The sequence below is a fragment of the Takifugu flavidus genome, chromosome 12 (assembly GCF_003711565.1).
Source record: "Takifugu flavidus isolate HTHZ2018 chromosome 12, ASM371156v2, whole genome shotgun sequence".
Lineage (NCBI taxonomy): Eukaryota > Metazoa > Chordata > Actinopteri > Tetraodontiformes > Tetraodontidae > Takifugu > Takifugu flavidus.
In genome coordinates, this window is record NC_079531.1 from 5,464,183 (window position 1) to 5,481,087 (window position 16,905).

General features: G+C 47.3%; 1 protein-coding gene across 1 annotated transcript in view; it reads left to right on the plus strand.

The window, feature by feature from the left end:
- Positions 1-1,428: 1,428 nt before the first annotated feature.
- Positions 1,429-16,905, plus strand: part of lrfn1 (leucine rich repeat and fibronectin type III domain containing 1) — a 64,684-nt gene continuing 49,207 nt past the window's right edge. The window contains 1 exon segment of the mRNA XM_057050208.1: positions 1,429-2,665. The gene's annotated coding sequence lies outside the window, so the exon portion shown is untranslated.

Sequence of the window (16,905 nt, forward strand, 5' to 3'; positions counted from 1 at the left end):
CATCAGGCACACACTTGGAGGGGTATTAGTGCCTGGGTGAGGTCTGCTGGATCTGAGCGCAGCCCCTTTAATGTTGTGCACTTTACAGAACAGCGCCTCGCCTTTTTAGAAGAGGATGGAAGCCACTGACCTAATCTGCTATTATGCTTTCAAAGACCAGTGTGCAGTAATTTCATCACTTTAGAGAGTGAAGACGGTTTAACGGGCGATCTCCCAATATCACACTAATCAATCACTTTTACAATGCATTACTGCACGGGAGCATTGCAGGGAAGAGTGCAGCCTGATATAAATAGCAGACAGGTTTTCTTTCATGGCTCCTGCTCACTTTGCATCAGTATTCACTGCATGTGTCCAGTGCAGTCACCAGCCCTCGTGAGCGCACGTGCTGATTTAAATCAGGGCTCCAAATTGCAGTTTTAGAGGGCCCGGGTTTGCTGACGATGCTGGAAACCAGTCCAAATCGACATTTGGATCTAAATTTAAAGCCTTTTTTTAACGCTAATGTCATCTGTTGAGCCACAGTTAATTAGGCAGGTACAAATATTGCAACATGAGTCGGTAATCCGGCTTTGAGTGCGCACGAGTCTCTCCAAATGGGTTTCTGTCACATCTCAGGGATCCATTTAAACATTCCCCGGAGGTGCTCCACCCATGATAAACTGCCCTTTAATTACAACAGGCTGCTATTATACAATGACTAGTGTGTCAGCTAATTGTAGTTGATGTCATGTTGCTACAGATACACAGACGAGGTGAAAGTTATTTGGATGTGTTTGTAGTAGAAATGGCCTCTGCTGTTATTACAGCCTTATATTTGGGACTCTCACCTGGTGGAGCGCCTTATATTCACACTTTCCTTTGAGGAGTCTGCATGCGGGCTCAGATAGTCAGCATCCTGTGCAGTGTGTGAGACTCCTGCAGCCAAATGATTCGGATTTGACAGGATTTCGGAAGCCCACCAGTATTTTCTTTGAACACTTCCTCTGTTGTGTGCACAGGCAGACAATATGGCATGTTATCCTCTTCTTAGAGGCAGGTTGCACATTATGATGAAGGGATTGGCTCTGAGCAGTTGCGAGAGGATTACCCATTGTTGTAGTGGGAGGAAGTTTATTTTTTTTTACCCCCCCACCATTTTTTGTTTCTCTGCATCAGATATAAAATGTTCAGTGATGGAGGAGCCAGTTGACTTGGCCCACACTGAAGCAAATCCGCGCGGCGCTTTCGCACGTGTGGGCGGTTAAGATGGTGCATTTTTTTCTTCTGTCTTTCATGACTGACATTTAAGATTGGGAGGCCTTTTTAAAGTAATAATTTCAGTCAGGAGCCAGCGCGCTAAACCCGCCTCTAGGGGTGTGAATGTGCAGTCTGACCCAGCGTCCCCCCTCCACCCACCGCCCTCCTCACCGATGCGGTATCTTTTGCTGAGCCAAGAGCTCCAATCCCGAACACCTCCTGGCGCCTCCTCTTTCTTCTTATTTTAAGAAAAAACCCCAGAAAGTCTCACTTTGGCCGTTATTAGGTTACTTCGCGCGAATGACATCACGAAGCTGCAAAGCTGCACCCTGCGTGAAAGGTGTCAGTCGTATCCCTCTGATGCAAACAGTTTGTCCACTGGCCACTTGGCTCCGCTCCGCTCCAGACATCATGGCGTGACAACGTATCCGTTTATATCGGGCTGTTATTACGCAGATGGACGTCGATCTGCGCAGAGGGTATCGACGCATCTCGGAGGGCTGCCTGTTCTCCAAGATTCTCCCGGCCATATCCCGGCCGGGGCAGACATCAAGCGCATTGTTCCGTGGAAGGAGCGGGGCAGACCGAGTCACGCATTAAAACTAATTGCTCGCATGGATATGCATACATGAGCAGGGAGAGCGCAGGTATCGATGCATGGGCGGGATTCCATCATTGCGCCGCACACGAGGGAACTTGTTCCAACAAATGGTTACAGTAAGAGCGGACGCGCAACTGGGTTGTAGAGCTGAAATTGCTGGAAAGCTGGTCTCCATGGAGAGTTTTCGACCTTGGTGATTTTTTTTTGATGAACTTGACGGCCGAATCTGACGCCAGCCTTCAGCCACCAGGGTTTTTTCTTTCCGAAAGGAGCTCCGGGCTGCAGTTTTTTTTTTTTTTTTTTGCGCCGTGACACAATCTCTCTTTCTTCCAACGAGCGTGAGGGTTAATGCACATTTTTTTTCAATCCCCAGCCTTTACAGTCCCGGTTCCCAGTACGACCACGTTTCGATGCTTTAACCCTTCGCATCGCGGGCACAAGCCGCGGAATCTGCTCCGGGCTTTCGGATTTTAAGGGATTTCAGAATTTTCCGTCATTACGCATCAATCGGATTGTTGTGGGATTTAAGTTAAGGGGGTTTATCCCGACACAGGTAGAGTAACGGGTGTTATAGTCGGCTTTTCATGACACTTGGGTGTCAGACCCTCGCTCGTTACGTCTGTTTGGATTTTTGTCTGTTCTTTCCTGCGAGCGCAAACCGCTGGTGGCAAAATGCGAAGGTTTCACGCGTGGATTCTGGAATAAATGAACTCCCGGTACCGAGCTGAGAGCCGTCCATTTATCCTCCATAGAAAAGAGTGCGCGTCCGAAACCATGAGCAGCATCACCTCCCCTTCTTCATCTGCATTATTAAGCCAGTTTGTGGTAAGTAGCCTGCCTCAACACACTTCTTGCAAAAATGTGCAATTGTGTCCCGTTGCATGTGTGAATATACACACGGAGGTCAAATTAGTGCAAAACACTGGTTAAACAGAGTGTTCTATCTATCTATCTATCTATCTATCTATCTATCTATCTATCTATCTATCTATCTATCTATCTATCTATCTATCCATCTATCTATCTATCCATCTATCTGTGTAAATGTACACTGAAGGTGTGAGGCTGAGGCATATGAGCTGGATTCCCGGAGGAGTGCATGTGGCCCGGGCGTGTCTGGATCATCACGACACATTTGGGGCTAATACGCTTCCAAATTATCAGGAATACTAAAATGCTCCCATCTGGGCACGGGTGCACTGGTTGCTGCAAGAGTTGTAGGTTTTAAGTGTGTTCACTTGTTTATGTTCTCATATGCTTTCCTGATATCGGTGATATGTATTAGTGTTCCGGGGAATTGAGACTTTGGGCATGAAACCAAGTCTTATGTGGCTGAAGGGAGCGTTGAGGCCTCGGCAGAGCTCATGTTAGTTGGCTGCAGAGCACCTTTGTTCCAGCTAAGCGGCTGATAAGGAGGCGGAAACTCTGATGCAGCATCATGGCACTGCTGGTAAACACTTGACATTGCATCCTTAGATGGATTTTCAGTCCCTGATTATCGTTGAGCTCAGCCCCCTCACCTCCAACTATTTTAGGGAGTTTTTTTAATCCTGCTTTGGCACGTTGGGTGACTTAATTTAGCAGCATCCCTCATGAGGAAATAAGGAGGGTTCCTATTGGCTGCAGGTGCGATTCTGAATCTATTAAACTGAGCTGGGAGCTGGATGTCAATATGCATACACTAAAGTCAGCACAGCAGACCTCATATAGCCGCTTTATCCGCATAACACCTTCCAAGATGTCCCATGGGGTAGATGTAGGCTCCGGCCAGGCGTGTTGGTACATCAGGACTTGCAGTGAGGACTTACTGCAGCTCGCACCATCTGTATCTACAGAGTACGCCCACCTTTCCTCTCTGTGAGCCTCGGGACTGTAGCGTGTTTGCACATGGCAGAACGCGGCCTTTTTTTAACTCTCTCCTGAGATGACTCCGTATAGCGGGAAAATGAAAGTGGTCACGGGGTCTTGGCTTCTGTTCCATATTCTGACAGATGCCGCTTTTGTCTGAGCAATAAAGCCTTCTCTATACGTCACAAAAGGTTTTTATGGCTTTGGCCCAGGGGCTCGTGGCGCCTCGCATTGCGCTCCTGCAAAGGCTGCCGTGTTTGCGGCAGGTGAACGGGGCAAACAAAAGTTATTAGGCTGGGGTTGAGCCCGAGGAAAGCGCAGATTTGACTTCTACTCAAACAGAAGATAATAAGGGCTGTTCTAAGCAGGCTTGATACCCCTGAGCCTTATTGGATTTGTAATTTGAATTAGCAGCGTATGCAGCAGCGATCCCACATGTTTAGATGTCTCATTTTATTGGCTGTGTGTTTGGCTGCTTGGATTGTCACTTTGTTTCAGGCTCCGAGCACTCGCTGTCTCGCGCTTGCCTAATGAAATCAGGTAGGACTGTCATTAAAATTAGTATGCGTTATTGCCAGAGCGTCAGGCGGGCAGGAAGTGAGTGAAAGGATTCGCGTCTCTGCAAGGAATGCTCAAAAAGGAAGTGACATAGCATGTGAGGAGAGGCGTCAACTTTCCAGGCTGCCGTGTACAGGCTGGGGGCTGAGATTAATGGGTCTCTATTCGCCATTGCATTGTGTTACAGTAGACACTGGTGGCGATGGCGTCAGGTGTTAGCGTTATGAAATCAGTAGCAGGAGAGGGTTATCTGCCTCTGAAGGATCGAGAGGAGCAGCAGCAGCAGCGGGTGCAGGTTATTGATCCGTATTCAGGTGTCTCAGAGGCTTTAGAGCAGTTCCTATAAACCTGTTTGGTGATTCAGGCCCTGCGGCATTAGCATTGTCCTCTCCAATAAGGCTGCGTGGAACAATTACTTTCAGTGATCATCAAAAATGATTGCTTTTTCTAAAGAACAATTCAGTTTGCACTTGTGATGTCCCTCAGAAAATTGAAATTTGATTATGAAATTTGGCTGTTCAGACGATGCTGGACAGGATGCTAAGCGTTGTAAATGTATCCAGCACAGACAGGAAGAGGCCATTAACATATGACTGCTCGCTATCGCTAACCCGGGTCACACAGGCGACCCACGCACGCATTATCAACCTATGGGAACGGCAGTGATATTTATTTGAGGAACTGGTCAAAGAGTGGTGTTAGAGGCTCATCTAGCACCTCTGTGACCCTTAACTAGCAGTGCCATTATTCCACAAGTTGATTACAATACCACGCGACCCGGCAGAGGTCGTGCACGTGAATTATCATCTATAGTAGAGGGTGAAAGCGCCGTTTTTCTTTTCCCTTCTCGCAGTCAAACTCCATCTTTGCTGTTGGATCATAAGCTCCCAGCAGTAGAAATTATTCATGGGACGTAGCCGCCGTTGTTCATTTCTAGCGCTGTCACAGTCGGGTCGGAATCCCATTTTGTTTTCCACGTAAAATGCATTTCCAGTTCGCAGTGGGAACATAAAGATCCTGGTTAATAACCTGCAAGTTTATGTATTATTTATTCGGCAAGCAGCTTTTAATGAAGCTTGATTTGTTTTCACTTGTCCTCACCAGAAGACGCCGCGTGGCGAGCCCAGCATATAGCATCCAGCGCAGTCGCCATTTGCCTCCAAGACTACCCACAATTCTTTGGCCCATATTTATGCATGTTTTCATTGCACAAAAGCCAAATGGGGATAACCAAATAATTATAGAGTGGCTGGTATGTAAATATTTATTATTTAGCGCAGCCTCCACATCATCAAATTTGCTGCTATCGGAACGCTACCGGCAGATGTTCAGAGCCTCTGCAGCTCTATTCTGCATGTGACTACATTGAGAGAACAGCTGTCAACTGACAATATGAGACAGTCCGAGCTTTTTTTCCCTCGTCTCTCACGGTGCATGTGTAAACGGTTACATGTTAGCGAGAAGCGTCATTTCAACCATCCAGAAGGAGCCCTAAAGAAGCTGCGATGGCACAGAATCGAAGCTAAGGAACCTTTTTTTAAAAATGTATGCAAGAGTAAAGAGCCGCTTTGCAGCCTAAACACTCGGGAAAACAGGTAAATAAGAATTCAAGAGGCATTAAACCCTTCCAGTTTTCTTGAATTATGGATCTCTGTTTGAACAGCTGCAGCAGAAAAAGCTCCGGCGGTGAGACCATTTTGATGTTTTTATGTCATTGAATGAAACGTTATTTGCGTGTCTCTGCACAGCAGTTCAATAAGGACTGTCGACTCACTGCAAAAGGGGGTGAAACCAGACCTCATCTCTCCCGCTGCATGCTGGGAAAGGCTGCGTTCCTGTGCATCATCAAAGGACGGGTAAGCGCCGAAACAAAAACAATTAGCGAGCCGCATTAGTACCAGTAAATGAGATGCGCTCTTGCTCACACCGCACCTCTGGCGATGCGCTGCCGTCGCCTTAACATACAAGAAAACACATGGGGGGGTGTAATTGGATTGTTTTGACACTCCTCATATCTGCGATCGGAGCAGCGGAGCGCTGAAGTGGAGCGGCGCCGGCCGGGCCTGAGTGTTCGCCGCGTGTTTTTGACAGTGACTGATCAACCAGGTAAGCCCGACCGGCGACAGTGCTTAAAGCCTGACCTGCTCACTGCCCCATGATAAGTGTCTCATGTAAAATGGAGCCAGGAGCTGTGAGCAGAATAGCGAATGGGGGATGTGTAGCCGGGGGAAGCGGAGGAGGGACAGAAAAACAACCTATACGGGCCGCAGCGCTAATTCTTTGAGGAATACTGTACGGTGGTGTGATATTGATCGCCCAGCTGAGCCCAGTGTGAGCAGCTGGTATTAACCCGGCTTGCCATTTTCCGTATTTCGACGATCTGCTCATCGACAGTCGAGGCACAAATAATCAGCCGGGGGAAAAACATGTCACCTGCCACGGAGCATATGGCACCGAGACCGCAGAGGAGGAACACACTTTATACCGGCGAGATCTGCCGCGCGGCACCACTTGGCCGCTTCCCCCTGCTGATATCATCCGCCGGCATCTGTCTCTCTTCAGAGCAGCCCTCGTGCAAGTCATCCAGCCTCGGAGGCGTCGTTGCCGGAGCCTTCCCACAGCCGTTTGAGCGCGAAACAACAGCGCTGTAGTAATCTCTAGCGAACCTATGAAGCGCAGTGTTTTCACCTGCAGGTGAATTCCAGTCCGATCGAGCTATCTAAGCACTGCATTTGGCCGTATTGATCAGCGTGTTCAGCCAGAAGAGCATTTCCTTTTGGCTCCTCAGGAAAGGGGCAATTAAGAGAGCGCCATACTCTCATAAAGAATTTCAAATGCACACAAACATTATCTCCTCCACAGTCCCATTAAATAATGCATAAGAGCGGCGCTCGCTTTCCATAGGTCTTATGACGACTTTGTTCTCTGCAGTTTTCGGCCGTTAATCCACCGTTTGTTCTCCCGCCGAGACTTTGCCACAAGCAGATAAAGAATTAAGAGCACGCCACTCTGATGGGACTCTGCCCTGTCCTCGTGTATCGATCGTGCGCTCAATAGACGGCGTCCCCGCCATCACGCCGCAGCGCCCATGATCGGAGATGTCCACTACTGCTGCCAATTAACAGACGGAGGATTAGAGCGGCGCCGTCTATTGAACGGTTAAAAGCAGCGACTTACACACTCGCCTGGTTAAGACGATGCGGACATGAATCGTCCAGCCAGAACGGGACATTTGTGAATAGCATCTGTGGGATTATTACACAGTTATAAGGTTTATATATGCAGCCACGGACCCATGTTGGTCAGTGTAATCAACAAATAATCGGAACACCTCACATTGATTTCATTCTCCCGCTTTGTGAAGATCAAAGGTGAGCTAGAGGTGACCAACACTGATTACTGCAGATGTTCACAGCCTTAAATGACCCTACCCAAATGGCAGCAACGACAGGGGAACTCCGTTGTTGTGCGTGGATATTTACAGTTTATTAGTGTTGGTGCAGGTTCAAGGGGGCCAAAACAAGACTCACGGTGCAGCTTTAAGAAATCAAAACACATTTCCAAGATCAAAGTCAACACCTAATGGTAGAAATGGAGACGTCCCGCTCCACGAGGTTCGGCAGATTATTGTTTTGCAATAACCAAACTCTTATTTTTGAGGTGGCCTCGGCAGTAAAGACACATTTGTCATCCGGAATCGGAATCGCAATATCATCAGCAGCCTTTGGACGCCTCGTTTAGAAGCAGCATGCTGACACAAATGAGCTGCTGGTCCAGGTTTATGGAAATCACGGCGTTTTATTCAGGAAGAAATGGTGATTTTTTTTAAGTGGGATGCGTTATTTTGTTAAACCTCGGTGGTTCTTATAGGCCACCGTGCTAATCAGGGCACAGTAAATGTGAGAAAGAATCGTCTAAATGAAGATAATTACTGCATGTAACCAATAAAGGGAGTGTCTGAAGGAAGCAGAGCGATGCGTCATCCGGATGTTACATACACATGAGCAGGAGGCCGCCTAAGCAGGGTGGTATTTTGCTGACACGGAGCTGCTGCAGAACACTTTTCCCCTCAGGTTAACACCGTTTTTGTCCTCTTTCCAAACTGTTCGCCATTGTTTAGGTATTAATTACAGAAGCGGCTGCTGATATGCTCTAACGTCTGGCTAATCACTTCATTTCAGCTTCTCTGGAAGGTGCGCGGCAACTGCGTCCCCACAATATTTGGTTGCTATTACACATGCTGCAGAATGTGAACTTTATGTCTGTTAGACAGCAACCGTGTGCATGTATTAGCATAATGGGAGTAATGTTGTTTTGTCAATTCATCCAAGGTGATTCCTGTCCTTAAGCTGGAATATATATAAATAGCCATTCTAACCCTGAGTCGGATGAAGGTTCGATGGGAACCAGCTCTTTCTAACAGTTTATTAGCTCTTCTTTCCTTAGGTTTCAAGTATCCTTCCACTGCATCGCAGTACAAATTTCAATTTAATCTTACCCTCTTTTGCCACAGAAATCTTATTTTTATACATCACACACCCTACAGCCATATATAACAGCCATATATATGATTTATGTGTATTTACAGATGTGTTTTGCATTTGAGAAGCGTGTCTAATTATATTTTTTGGTGGGGCATGGACTGACAATAAGTAATCTCTGTGTGGCTTTATTCAGCCATTGCCTAAAGATCTATATTTTATGCATGATAGTATTGGCTGATGGAGGCAATTTTGTGTTTGTTCTGCCGAGAAGTTGTAAAAAGATCAATGAATATACGCCAAAAACTAAAGATCAGAAGAAAAATGTTGGCTTAATGCGCTGAAGACGCATCTAAACACTGAGCTGCCTTCCAAGTCACTTTGGATGAGCTAACTTTGTTTTCTTTCCCTCTAAACCGCCCGTTTCAGAAGCTGGCACGCTTATATAAGAGGGATCAGTCAGAGGGACGGGGGGGTCCTAGCGCAGCCTCTTCTCCGCTGAATCTTTTGTGATGGGGAATGATCCGGAAGAGCGTGCTCCCAGGGCAGGTTGCCTTAGATGCGATATGAACTGGCAATGGGGAGGGGGGGGAGCTCCGCTCCGTTTGAAAAATCTGTAGCTGAAAGGTGGACGGACAGACGGACGGTGTGGACTCAGCCCTCAGTGCTCCTTCCTGCCCAACAGGTGAGTATCCTGCTCATAAAAGGACGCCCAGCGTGGATGAAATGTGCAGCGGGCTAACAAACAAACAAACCAGCCCGGCGTTACTGAGGGATCACCTTGTTAAAGACTGATTATCTTTCGCCGGGGAATGGCAGCACGCCTTTTGGCCTCTGGGAAATGCGCGACTAATTGAAAATGCTCTTAGACGAGCTGGAGCGAGATCAGATCGTTAGATCGGTCTGACAAAGTGCTTTTTTCCAGCGAGGGAGAAGTGATAGATGATGACTTCATCTGACCGCCGTGGTGTGACTGGCTGTTGACTTCAAGAGCCTCATTTGTGACGGCCGGATTAACCCTTCAGGACGCGTCGCTCACCCAGACGGACGGACAGACGGAGGATGAGCAGATTTAATTTAACTCTGCAGGATGACAAAGAGATGCTGAAAATCCATTTTCACAGGGAAAATGTGGTGTTTTAAATTTAATTCTATGGCCTCATGTATCTATGCTGGGATGTAGCGTCTGACTGTCAAATTTAGTCTCCTCTTGTGAATAAGATAACCTTAGCTTAAGTTAGATTTACATGCTCAGCAAATATAGATATAGCTTAAGTAGAGCTGATGTTATGCTTTAATGAAAATGTTAAAGTTGTTCAGTATATACAGTAATAACAGAGAAGGAATGATTCTATTTATCACTTCTCCACTTCTTCCTGGGGCAGCAGTAGATCCATCTGTAGGGAACTGGAACTGAAAAGTGGCGCTGGCTGGGACGTTTCCGCTGCGCTGCCAAAGTGCCCTTGAGCAAGGTACCGAACCCCGGAAGAGTGAAAACAGTGATTTCTCTCTGGGGACTAAGCTCCTCCTCGCCCACGTTTCCAACCCCACCGTCAGCTGTCGGTGACTCTGCAACGTCTTTGTTAACAATTAGTCATTAAAGATCTAAATATACATGTCGTCTAAATATCCTGGCCGCGCGTTCCACGACAAACAGGAGGAGCGCCATCGACGGGGCTCTTCTTGGCTCGTTTTTGGCCGTGTGATTCGTTCGTCTCACAGGAAGTTCTTAGAAACCCTCCAGCGGAAAGAGCGCACGGCTCTCGGCTGGTAATAGCAGATGGATATCTCTTTGATCCACGTTGGGGAGGAGAAGATGATTGAGCGGCTGTGATTAGGCGTTCAGCATCTCTACACCGCGCTCGTACACTTGGATCTGGACTTGTTTGTAGCGCACAGAAGCGTTTTAATAATCAAGGAAACGGAACCCTAAACCACTGTACAGTATGTTGTGTAATTGCTATAACGGAAAAGTGAGAATAAAAGGCCTTTAAATTCTAGAACAATCATGCATGTTAAAGGTTGTTAGGAAAATCAAGAATAATTCAGCCCAGTGATCGGCTCCAGTCTGGAGCTGCCATTTAATATGTTTACATCAAAGACGCACTAATGGGTCGGCTCCATAGAAAACATATGAAATTAATTTCGTTGCTGGGATACTGAGTGTCGTGCAAGAATCACTTTTAAGCTCGGCCCCCCCGCGGTGCGCTACCTCGCAGCCGCGGCTACATCTGTTCACAGTTTGAGGGAGTTCTCTTGATGGACGGGGACATAATGACAGTGCTCTCTCCAAACAATGTTGATGCACTCATTTATCTGAAAATAATTTGCCATTGTGGGAGGTTACCTGATTTATCTCTGAATAAAAAGGTTGATTCTTTTTTGTTGGAGCCAGTCAGAGTGGAAGCAGCCTGCTTAAAAACGTGCACGGCCCTCAGTCGCGGCTTTGCGCTGAGGACTTCCGTCCATTTTCCGTTGCCGGGCATTCACTCCCAATCAGGATCAAAGAGGAGGCTTTCTCAGGGTGGAGGCAAAAAGGCCCCGCGGACAAGTCGCCGCAGGGCGGGAAAACCGACCTGGACGGTGTGCGTGTGCAGAATTGAGGCCCAGAATTGAGCCGTTGCTATGGCGTGACTGTGCTAACCTCTCCTGCTGAATCAATATTTATGGCAATAGTCATGCATGCAGACACCCGGCGTGGCTGCGTCTCCTCTCCCACGGCCCCGAGAGCGAGCCAGCGCGCACGCCGCGGTGCTTTATTGCTCTTGGATGTGGGGGTGTGAATCGGTGCCACCGATTCCAGATAAATAGCTGTTTTCTCTGCTGTACTCAACTCGTTGCGAGCCGCGGGCCTCCCTCCAAAAAAGCAACCCAAAAACGCCAAACAAGCCCGTAACGCGCCGAGCAAATTAATTGTGCGCTGTTCCATCCACAGCCTTTACGTCTGTCTCCGGATTTTGACATGTCAGTGGTTTTTAGATGAGACAGCTGAACAGGCGCGATGCTTGGCAGCTGGCTGTCGCCGGAGTAGCTTTGGGGAAGAGGCTTCATCATTTGAGACGGGGGGAATCTGTTGTGCGTTTTACAGCCTTTCCGTGATATCTGCCGTGACGACGACACACAAGAAATCTCCTAAAATGCACCTAACGTGTCTGTGCGGCATGATGAGCTCCGCGCTCACGCTCGCCTCAACCCGCCTCTTGTCGGATTCCCCTCGTGTGCTGTACCCTCAATATTTTTAGCTTTCCTTCCCTTCATAGGCTTGTAGATAAGACACATCAGGGCTATTTGCTGTGTTGCCATGGCAGCAAGCGTACCTTTTCGGTATTTCTGGCGTCCTTGTGGCTCAGCTGTGTAACGTGCGTGTCATATTGATATGATGCGTCTGAATGCTGCAGAGACATGTGTCCTCTGCTCCCACCTTTACCCCCTTTATATGTTACACACGGAATGACCTTCTAGACAATCTGGTTGGAGAAGGAACATATGGGGGCGGGGGGTGAGGCAGTGCCCGAAAGGGAACCTGGAGGTAAACGTGCTGACGGATTGGCGTTTGGCAGATGGTGACATTTGAAATCGACGTTACCTCGCAATTACATGCACAACAAGGCGGTTTAAAAATGTAAAACAAGGCTTATCCGCAAACAGATGCACCTCCGTGTCTGGCTGGAGGGGCAGTGTTTCTCTCAGCGTGGCTCGGCTCTAATCAGCGGCGTAACATATGGCTGATGAGCCTGCAGTCCCGCCGCTCTGGACCGGGCGCGTCTCTGAGTAACAGCCTCCTAACGATTCCGCTGCAGGTGAAAGAGTTCCGGCGGGATTTAAAATAGCCCGATTCTGCTAGTATCGGCGACTTCATCGGCCGCCATTGATTGCTGGCTTGGTGGAAGGGTTGAATCTTTTATCCCGTGCTGATTCATGTTGCACAGACAGATTTGCATCAGATCGGCGTTTATTTCACCCCGTTGAGGCTGATGCGTTGAGATTCCTGCCGCACAACCCGCAGCGATGCACTAAGCTGCGAGCACTTGCTTCTGCCCAGCATGTTGCGAAATGATAAATGGAACTGGCCCGAGGATACGTGTGAAATCTGATAAAGACGTGTTTAGAATAACAGCTTTGCAAATGTAAATGTTATTAAGTGCTAATTACATTCATGTTATGTATTACAAGTGTGTAATATTTTGGGGTGTGAGCTGCAGATACCGCCGAATTCTATGTTGGGTTTTTTTTGTTTTTCTGCTTTTACGAAGAGACGCTGGATCCTGGAGCAGCACTTTTCAGCCACCGGAGCAGATTCACCGACGTGCAGATTTATTAGATTGACCAACCTGAAAAATTTGGGTTTTGAAGATGAAGAATGGCACAAAAACCTGGGAGATGAGGACTTTGAAGCAGAGAAAAAGCACACGGGAAAGAAGATAAATAAAGAGGAAAATTGCAAGTCAGCTTTGGGAACTCGGCGGACGAAACCTCACCTTAGCGCGCAGAGCTAAAGCACAAAGCTTCTCTTAAAGTTATTAAAATACATAAAATCCGTCTTTTTTTGTTCGTGTGTCGCAGGAATTAACTTTCCCCTATGCGACGGTGTAAAACACTTTCAGTTTAGGTGTTTCATCGCAGGCTGTATTCCCCAAGACCGTCCATGAATAATTAGCTCAGTTTGAGCTTACTTGTTAAGAAGCTTAGAAATGCTATGAGCTAAAGTATAAGCTGGCTTAGCGAGGTAAGTCTTGCACACCAGCCACTGACCACATGTTCCTGTGGCACACCGCTATATTTACACCCCTTTTTAATGGACTGATGACCCAGCGGATTAAGATTTTGTGCTGCAAAGGTTACAGGGTTACCCAGTTCCACTGCAGGTTACAAAACAGCCACCACCTTTCAACCATTCTTTACGATAGCGGTTCCTTCTCTTTGGTGCTGCGGTATCGACGTGCGGGTAATCAGCCGGTGCTCATCTCTATCACTCCGTCTAAATTATGCCGGCGTCGTCAGCAGAAAAAGGAAATTTATAACGACCTTGTAGTCCCCGCTGCCTTATAAAGACACCCAGATTTTCCGGGCCATTACATCTGAGAGAGAAGAACAAGCGAGGAGAGGAGTAGCCTGATTTGAGCGGGCAAAGACCAACACGGCCTTTGGTTCCTGGCCCGTTTTCCCAGGTGTGGTGACGGATCTGCTGCAGCCAATAGCAATTATCAGTCCCCTTCTAACTCTGATTGCTAGTTTCTTCCATTAAGCGGTGCAAGAATAACAAAAAAACATCAATTTCCATTGTAGGAAATTAAGCCTTTTAACACACTGGAGCAAATGGTGCTTATCGCTGCAGTTTAGGAACCAACAATGCGCCCGTAAACGCGACTTTCTGTAATTCAGATGGATTTCTTTTTGCCCACCGTTTCTCCTACAAGATCTTTATACGTTAGAATTGCAATAAAGCCGCGCGCCCATTTTGAACCTTACTTTTAATGGCAGCGCGGGATGAGATTTGAAGTAATATAAAAAGACTTTGAGGCACTTCGTGGCAGCGGGGGCAGACAGCACATCCTCGAGTACATTCTCTGGGTCATTTCACACAGACTGAACTGGCAGGAGACGCCGGGAGACTCATTTTCATTTAACATACTTATTTTACAAGCGGCTAAGAGGTAATGGGCAGCGAGTCTCCATCAGCACCAAAACATTGGTTAACAAGTACCCTCGTGTCCTTTTTATCCCAGATCGCTCCCGTTGTTTTGTTGTTTAATTAATGGCGTTTAACTTCTCTTGCTGCTTTGCACGAGGCCCCCACCATCGAGGGCACATTTGGCTGAGGCTAACGTATTCGCTCGACGCCCGCGCTATGCAATATTTACATGCTATTCTGCAGACTTTGCCGATTTCAGCCTCAATTAAAATGCATCCGAAGGAGGAACCGAAGGGATGTCACAGCGAAATTTGGAGCCTGGGATGAGTGCGTTCCAGGGCGGATCCACCATCTCGGATTGTGATTGACAGCTGTTTCATTTTACACAATTTAACAACCCAAGACGACAATGTTGGGACAAATCCTCTGTGCTGAACTGAGGCCTGACACCGTCATCTGATGGAGAAACAATCAAAAGGAGGTTGGTTGTGTATTTGGGGCAATTTTTTCCCTGTTTATCCGCTCTTATGTGTCATCGCAGATCTGTTCTATGTGATTTGCAATCTTGCTTGCAGAGGTCTCAGCGATCAGGTTTCAGCAACTTCCTGTTTCGGGCTGCTGCAAAATCACAAGAGAGGATCACATTTAGCAGTGAGAAAAAAAAAAATTTCAACTCCCAAGCCTCTCGGTTCATTTCAGCACTCACGTTTTTGGATTTGCGGTTGAAAGTGGCGTGCTCAAAACCCCAAAGCTGCTGCTCGCTGCTCCCCAGCTTGCCCCAGCTATTGGCATTTAGTCTCGCTGTATCAATTATTAATCAAGCAGTGCTCAAGGACAGCGTCTGTGCAAATTAGCATGCAGAGAGAGCGGAGTTCGCTTACCAGCCGTGACTTCAGAATTTAGAAATAAAACCGGAATGCTTGCCCCCCGTTATTAAAGCCGAGGTCATATCTTTCTATTGCACAAAATTAACTGTGTTCTGGAAAAATAAACAGTTGGAGTCTCTCTGACTGCTCCTATGAGCATGGGGGAACCTACCCACGGAAGTAAAAACCTCAATTTGAAACCGATGAGAGCTTCGTGAGGCTTCGGGGTGGAAGGTTTGGTCCCTGGCTCATCTGACATCAGGTACAAATGTCATTCGAGATCGTTCAGACGTCGATGGCGTGACCGTAAGAGCAGCCATGATTACTTCTTTTCCATTTTTGAGGGGTAAAAGCAACTACAATTGACGCTTGTTGAGACATTAGACAGCCAGGGTTGGAAGATGAGGTGTTAGAATGTAAAATACACTCCAGAAAGGAAATGGAACTCCAGTATTTCACATTTTCTTCACATGATATAATCTTGAACGTCCACCTTTGTGGTAGATTTTTTCTCTGTCATTTCCTGGAATAACTAAAAGGACCATTTTATATAGATCAAAGACTCAAAGTTAGCATTAAAACCTAAAAGAAAATCCCCCCATTAAAACACAGAGCGATAATGAGGGTGGGAGATGGCATGTTATTAAATTACTGTGCGGACGGCTAAAATAGAAGGTCATTTTTGATGTGCTGAACTGGTTGAAAGGCGAGCCCTTCTCATCTGCCGACACCGAGCTAATGAACGGTCACGCTAAAATGGATCCTTTACATTCGTGCTCCATTTGAGACCCGATTGGAGGCGGAGGATTCATCAGAGCGTTGCTGCTGCTCTGTAAATAAGCATAAACTTGTGCCGCTGTAATCAGATGATGGCAAAGATTCTGGAAACCCCGCCCCTTATTCCTTATTTAAATAGTCCCGCCCACACGGGCCTGGTCTTAGTCACGGTTTCATCCTGGTAAAATGTAGCCTGTCTTACCGCTGATGCTTGTTCAGGGTCAAGTTGTGGGTTTCTATAAAGCGCCGACCTGATTGCATGCGACGCCGTGCAAATAAAGTTGAATTGAGTTGAATTTATCCAGTTTAGACAGACAAAAGCCGCGTCGCAACAACAGAATATTAAGCGTAAACGACAGGGAAAACATCTGCCACCTGGTGTGTGTGTGTGTTGTGTAGAAAAGCAAGGAAAGAATCCCCGACCGTCGCTCACTGACGTTCCTTTGAACTCGTGATTTATTAGGTTAGCAGCTGCCACCCTGTTTTCATAACCTCCCCACGACTCTATTTTTCATTAAACATCTAGAAATTTGAATCCAAGTTGTGCGCCGCAACGGGGATTCTTCCTGCGTTGCTGTTTTGACACATTTTTCACATCTTTCTCCCCCGATGGCGGCGCGCCTCCTCCTCATTTTCGCACTCGGAGCCACGTGACCGCCAACACAGTCGGCCCGGCGCGTATGAGGCTGGCGTCCCGCCGCTTCATCCGTCTCACAGATTAAATGATTCTCTACGCGGGCGGCTGAAACCCCAGAGACGGATGGTGTCGTTAGGCTCTCGGGTGCAAGACACTTAACCTGGCTAGTTAATCAGCCATGCTAATGATTTCTGCTGTGAGCCCATATGTAGGACTTCAGGGGCCAACAATAAGCAGTCCGCAGTCATATGTGCTGGTTAATCAGT